The sequence below is a fragment of the Rhincodon typus genome, chromosome 4, assembly GCF_021869965.1.
Source record: "Rhincodon typus isolate 14 chromosome 4, sRhiTyp1.1, whole genome shotgun sequence".
NCBI classification, from domain to species: Eukaryota; Metazoa; Chordata; class Chondrichthyes; order Orectolobiformes; family Rhincodontidae; genus Rhincodon; species Rhincodon typus.
In genome coordinates, this window is record NC_063335.1 from 53,262,676 (window position 1) to 53,270,264 (window position 7,589).

Here is a 7,589-nt window from a genome sequence, read left to right on the forward strand (position 1 = left end):
GTTGTCTCATAAACATAAGTCTTGTCTTTCTCTTCCCACATTGTTTTAGTCCCTCAGCACCTTACCTTCCTTGTCAACCTCACCCTATTTGTTGATTACTGGCAATGTGCTAGGTGGACGATTGCGTACCCCAAATAAGAGTCATCAAACAATGGAATCATATATGAGATAGCAAGAACTGCCGATACTGGAGTCAGAGACAATACAGTGTGGAGCTGGAGGAACATAGCAGGCCAGGCTGCATCAGAGGAGCAGGAAAGTTGATGTTGATCCAAAACATCAACCTTCCTGCTCCTCTGATGCTGCCTGGCCTTCTACATTCCTCCAGCTCCACATTGATTGTCATGGAATCAAAAAAGTTCCTTTATAGCTTTACATTTCTCTGTAAAGAGAATGACTAGAGATGCACCAAGGAAAGAGCATGCTTCAGTACCCAGTCACTGTGCATTGATGGAAACTGAGATAATGGTTATCAGAACTTACATCGAGGTTGGGTCAGCAAATGTTATCATACAGGTGACCACTATTACCCCACTGGAGCCACTGGACTTCCGGCTCGGAGCAAAAAGCTGTGCCACATTAGTGGTGCCTCTCCACACTCCTTGACAGTGATGGGAGGCTTTCTAACAGACCTTCCAATATGCCAAGCATTTCGGCTGGCATCCCAATCAGCCTCCTGCCGCATGCTATTCCGTAGAATTTCTCACCGTCCAACAGGCTGCCACTTATGTTACCATGCAGTTCTACCCTGCAGGTCTCTTGTTCCTGGCCTCTCACCACCTATAAGGTATCCTCTTAAGTATGTGCATTCTCAGTATCTGTACCCGTGGTTGTGAGTGTGAGTCAGAGACATTGTTTTTCAGCACTGTCATTCTGATAATCTACCTCTTGCTCTTCCCTCACGATTTGGCTCGGTTGAATTGCACAGGTATTTGAAAGAAGCATGAATCCTCGAGCCAAATAGACTCCTGTGTCACCATAATTTTATAATTCTTAGATGCCAAGGGGCATTCACAAGTGTAAGGGGGAAGGGTGGCAGGCAAGACGTACATGTTTGAGCTTGTAAATCAGAAGAGATTATGCAATGAGAATGTGAAATGGCAGATGAGTACAGGATGAGTACATAAATAAGTCATCTTCAACATTTCAGATTTTGCTCACCATCAACTCAGTTATGGCCATTTTAATAAAGATAAGCACCTTTTCTCTGAGGCAAAAAGACGTGTAATTGTGTCTGCCTCCTGCCAGTTAGGCAGTGCTGCCTCTGGTTATGTGCCAACGTGCTCTGCAAGCGAGAAGGAAGAGTGTAAGTGAATGTGGTACAACATATTTGTGTGATGTAGTTGTCAAGGTGGATAAGCTAATAGTGCATGCAGACACTGAGCTATGCGTGTGAGACTTACATCAGTGTTAAGTCTGTGATGCTGAGGTGAACTATGAATGTGAGGTATGTGTTCTGATGGATAAAAACTGTTAGTAGGTGAGTAATGGGCACGCAGTGAATTGTGCAGTATCTCAGCCTAGTATTTCAGTCAATAGAATATGGCTGTGAAGATGCATTTATTGACCTTGACTACTCGTGCAAAGTCATTAAACATTTTTCGACTCTGCTACCAGGTTCACAATAATAGGCTGTTTACATTGACAGCCACATTTGGCTGGTTCCATGGCCCTTGCAATGTCAGCCTGCAGGACCTCCTGGTCCCTTTGGATGGAACACGTCTCTCAAGCTCCTGCACTAAGGCGTTTGGTTGATTGTCTTCCTTCAACTCAGTTCTCTTCCAGTGCTTTCTCCAGCTGGAAAGCAACTCTGTTTTAAGAGGTGCAGGTCCAACTTTATGTAAGCTTTGATACAGTGTGCATCTTGCACAACTTCGGGACCCATACTGGAGTGCGCAGACATTCTGTGCTTATTGTCTGGGCTGCAAACCATAACAACTTAAATTAGCCAACAGCATAAAGCTCACATGGTACCTGACTAGAAGCAATGTGAGTGGGTTAATTATGCATCGCAAACCCTGTGCCCATTTTCAGAGGTTGTTTCATTTCACTCCCATTGGCTTGTTAATCATTTGCTTTAAAGCATCATTGCTAATTCCTTGCTTTGCAAGTACACAGAAGTGGATCAAAGGATATCATTTTTCACCAGTCACAAAGTCAATTTGTTTTGCTGAAAATAAACATATTTTATGTTTAGTTAAATTAATTCATAAATTGCATTGACAGCCATTTGAAAGTTCAACAGCCAAATAAACACTTTTCGTTGATATTTGGAGTGGCATTTGGCTCAGTACATATGAAGGATTCTTATTTAAACTGTTTCACTCATCAATTTCACTCATTCATAATTTGCAAACTCCCCTCTCAAATAAGAAGCACTTTCTTTGTAGTTTGTGAGGTATGATTTTTACTTTGCTTGTTTTTTGCAATTGTGTGTGCTTGTTCTTTTAATTTTGCATTTTAATTTAATTTTGTCTCTTTCTTCTTCAGCTTCTTTTGGCAAGTAGAATTCATACATGATAAAAGTAACAAATAAGAATAACTATTATAAATTTTTAAAAAAGGTGCATAATGTTCAATTATGTTTTTGAATATTTTTTGCCAATATCCTTATCTTATTCGCTGATTGATAGACTTACATAGTTTACTGCAAATTCTCTACTTCATTGTATCAATGCCTATATGTAAACTTAGAAAGCTAGTTAACGTTTTGTGTTATTCCTTTCAAACATTCCATTGAATTTCATCCCATTTGGCACTAGATAAATAATTAAGCACTGTTTGTTTGTTAATTAAAACTAACTCATTGCTCGTTGTTAACTACGATATGGTATGCTTACAGCTTGTTGCTTCTATGACATATTGTATTGATTTCTCCAATATTTTGGAGCAGAGTCAGTTTGGATTTTCTCTCCTTTAAACCTAGTGACTGCTTACTCAAGATTCTCCACAGCTCACCTCATTAAGTAAGCAGCCCAACTCCACTGTGCCGCTCCCATATTATCTTGCATGCTGCACGTGCTCGTCAGAATTGGGACCTTCTGGCTAGATAGTTAAAATCAAGCTGTGCACTACTGTCAGCCAGGAATTGCCCTCCATGGGCTGCTGCGCAATTCCAAATGACATGGCTTAGAGAGGCCAGTCGGCAAACCCCCTCCCCATTTTGCACATGGGGACCTGGGGGTCCTAGTGGACTGGATCGTGAAGATGAGGGCCGTGCTGTTTCTCCAGGGATTTGAGGAGATATGGTCAGAGACAGCTACTGTGTCAGTAGCCCAGAGGAATGCCCAGTAATACTGCAAAAAGGTGAATGACTTTTTCTTCTCTGCAAGTGTTAAGTGCCACCATCTTCCCTCTGCTACCTCACCTTCACTCTAACTCTGCCACTGCATTCACCTCCCGCCAAGGCTCATAACCTACCACTCACAAAATTGCATGCAGCATCTTCCCTCAATTGGTCTCATCCACCCTAGACCCCAAACTACTCACCTCTTTCTATCTTACTTACTGACTTGGAACACCCTATTATCTTTCCTGCACTTACATTGGCACTAGCAATGGTGCCAGCGACTTTCATCTCACTCAAGCCCTCCCTTTGTGCCATTGAAGGAGGAAATGCCCCACAATAAACCAGAGCACACTAAGACAGGTGGAAGTATGATCAACATTCATCTCCTAGCCTCCTATGAGGAGCGAATCCTGGAGTTCCTGGGAAAGAACCATGATTTCTCATGTGAGGATGCCTAGACCTTTATGCCCCGGAAACTAAGTATAATTCATTGTAATGTGCTATGCTTCTCCCCCCATATCACCACTGTGAATTTATTCTGAACATGCTTAAGCTTCTACTTCAATTTCACAGGAGTACATACTAGTAAACGCATCACTACCATATCTCAGCAAGGAAGAAATGGCCTAGACAACTGGCACCCAGAGGACTGCCAGAGACCAGGCATCTGCTCAGTCCCAGGCACGAAAGGACCCCATGGCATTGCCCATGAATAATGCCGTGAAATTACACAAAGACACAGGAGAAGCAGGCCTGGTAACACGTGATAATCTAGATTGTAGGGTGAAAAAGTCCACCAACATTTTCAGTACTGCTCTGGTTTTCGTATTTGTGTACCTTGCTGCCTCCATTGAAGAGGTTGGTCGTTGTCACGGGGAGGCAGGTCCAACAGAATATTGGTTGCTACTGGAACCACACACAGGCCTGCACTCCATGTCTTTAGCTATTAACTGCAACAAAAACAAAGTTGCTGGCAAAGCTCAGCAGGTCTGGCAGCATCTGTGAAGGGAAAAAAAACAGGGTATACGTTTTGGGTCCGGTGACCCTTCCTCAGAACTGATGGTGGCTGGGAAAAAGTTTATATGCAGTAAATAGGGAGGTGGGTGGGATAGGGAGCAAATGATAGGATAGAGCCTTAAGAAAGAAAAGGACAGTTGTATAGACAAAGGAGTTGATAACGAACAGGCTGGGAGGGTGAATAGTTGTTAATGAGGACCATTAGTGACTAATAACAGGGGGTGTGTAATGGCAGGCTATGTGATAACAAGGCCTGGTGTGTAGGGTAGGGGGCTAGGAATGGGAGAGTTTGATCATAGAATCATAGATCAAAGAATCCCTATAGTGTGGAAACAGGCCCTTCAGCCCCACGAGTCCACACCGAACCTCAGAGCATCCCAACCAGACCCATCCCCCTGTAACCTACCTAATCTACACATTCCTGAACATGACGGGCAATTTAGCATGGCCAATCTACCTAGCCTGCACACCGTTGGACTGTGGAAGGCAACCAGAGCACCCGGAGGAAACCCACACAGACAAGGGGAGAATGTACAAACTCCACACAGACTGTCGCCTGAGGGTGGAATTGAACCCAGGTCCCTGGTGCTGTCAGGCAGCAGTGCTAACCACTGAGCCACCACACCACCCAAATTATTGAATTCAAATTCCACCATCTGCCGTGGTGGGATTCAAACCCGGGTCCAGAGAACATCATCTGGATTTCTGGATTAGTAGTCTAGCGATAATACCACTGTGCCATCGCCTACCCCTGAATGGCAAGATTTGAACCCAGGTCCTCAGAACATTCCCTGGATCTCTGCAGTAACAGTTCACTGATAATACCACTAGGCCATCTCCATCCCCCTGCCTTGACCAGGAATTGAACCCAGGCCTCCCACGTGGCAGGCGAGAATTCTACCACTGAACCACTTCAAACTCGATATTGAGGCTAAAGAGCTGCAGGGTCCCCAAGCGGAAAATGAGGTGTTGTTCTTCCAGCTTGCATTGGGCTTCACTGGAACACTACAGCAAGCCAGACACAGAGGTGTTGTCCAAGGAACAGGGTGGTGTGTTAAAGTGGCAGGCAGTTCAGAGTCGTTTCTGCGAGAACTGCAAGCTGGCAATGGAATGAAGCATTTACTCTCACTCCAGATGCCCCTTCTGTCAAAGAGACAGGAAAGTGTCATCCAGAAAGAGGAGGATCCACACACATAGGACACCCTCACCCCTCCTAAGACATTTCCTTTCAGGACAGTCCAGACATGCCCCGGTCCTTTATGTCTTTTTTGCTTGCGAACCCCAAGACTGTGTATGTTGCAGCTGAGGGGAGTTATTCTATATTGGCAATCTCAGTTTACTGCCCGGTCTGCAGTATTGATTTTATCATGGGAAAACAAGATAATTGATACATTTTATGGGTGGAGGATTGAGAGATGCCACACTTATCCCAGTGGATCCTTAGAAATAGGCAGTCACATACAAAATTAGCTCAGCTGTCACCCTGACAGCCATTGTAACAGGATGGCTACTTTTATCACAAGTTCCAACAAAGGACATAGATTTGTGATAGCATCCCAGCACATCCCCATTCAGTGGACATACTGTGTCTTGCTCATCTGGAGTAAATGGCATCAAGGAAGATACAAATATAGAAAAAGGGAGAAGGAGTAGATCATTCGGTTCTTCAACCCTGCTCCATCATTCAGTCTGATCATGGTTGACAATCCACTTCAATAGCGGTTCTTGCTTTCCACCCACACCCTTTTATCACTTTAGCAGTTCCTCAGTACTGACAATCTGAAAAATGAGGCATAGTCTCAAGACTGACCCTCTGACAGTCCACCACTCCCTCAGTACTCACCCTCTAAATGTGTGATACTCCATCAATTCTGACCCCATTACAATGAGGGAATCTCACATTATGAACTCTCTGACAATGAGGCACTCCCTCAATATTGACCCTCTGACAATGAGGCATTTTCTCAGGACTGGCCCTTCGACCATGCAGCACTCATTCAGCATTGACCATCTAATAGTTTGGCACTCCCTTAATTCTGACCCAATTACAATGAGATACTCCCTCAATTCGGGTCCCATTACAATGGGATATGGCAATCTCTCAATACTGACCCTCTTACAATGATGCACTTCTTCGGTACTGATTCTGATGATAAGACATTCCCGCTGTACTGACCCTCTGACAGTGTGGTACTCCCTCATTTCTGACCCTATTACAATCCGGAAATCTCTCAGTACTGACATACTGACCATGAGCCACTTCCTCAGTACTGACCCTTTGTTTATGGCAAGAGAATACCAAGATCAGTGTGGAGGTCACAGTCAGGAGCCCTGATTTAAGCACCATTACAAATTTAATGATTAATATGAGTGGTTCAAGTAAAATCCTGGCTCATAAATGCATCACTTAATAACTATGCCATCAGTAGAATCCAATTCTTAGCAAGTTTCATCCATCATCTTACTGCACACTGGTCTTCAAACTTCATATGATATTGCGTCCTTTGCAGATATTATTTACACTTTGAACACGGCTCTCAGCATCTTCACTATGCAAGGCATCACAACCACGCAAACATACCTAATAGATTAATTCATAACTATTAGACGGTCAGTGCTGAAGGGGTGCCATACTGTCTAAGGGCTAGTCCTGAGGAAATATCTCATTGTCAGAGGGTCAATAGAAGGAGAATGCCTCATTGTCAGAGGGTCAGTCCTGAGGGAGTACATTATTGTCAGAGGGTCAATAAAGAGGCAGTGCCTGGGGTTACCACTGCATGGGAATGAATCTGGCTGACTAAATAAATACTCTGGCTATAGTAACAGGTCAAAGGTTGGGAAATCTACACTGAGAACCTCACCTCTTGACTTGTCAAAGTCTGTCCACTATCGACAAGGAACAAAATAGGACATAATGGAATACTCCACTTGCCTGAATGAGTATATCTCTAGCAATACTCAAGAGGCTTGACAGAAGTCAGGACACAGCAGCCTATTGATCGGTATCTCACCCACTCCTCTCAACACTCATCAAGCCTCTATTGACATAGGGGAAACCATATAAAACAAACAAAAACAATTCCAGTAATACTTGTAACTCAAGAAATTGGAAGGAGAGAGGAATTTGGTGAAATTAGAATTAAGATGGAAGTGGTATTGAGTAAACTGATGAAGCTGTGGGCTGACAATTCTCCGGGTCCAGATAGGATCTAGGATGATGAGTGGATGCATTGGGTGTTAATTTTCAAAAAAATTCTTAGATTCAGGAAAGGTTCCATCAGAC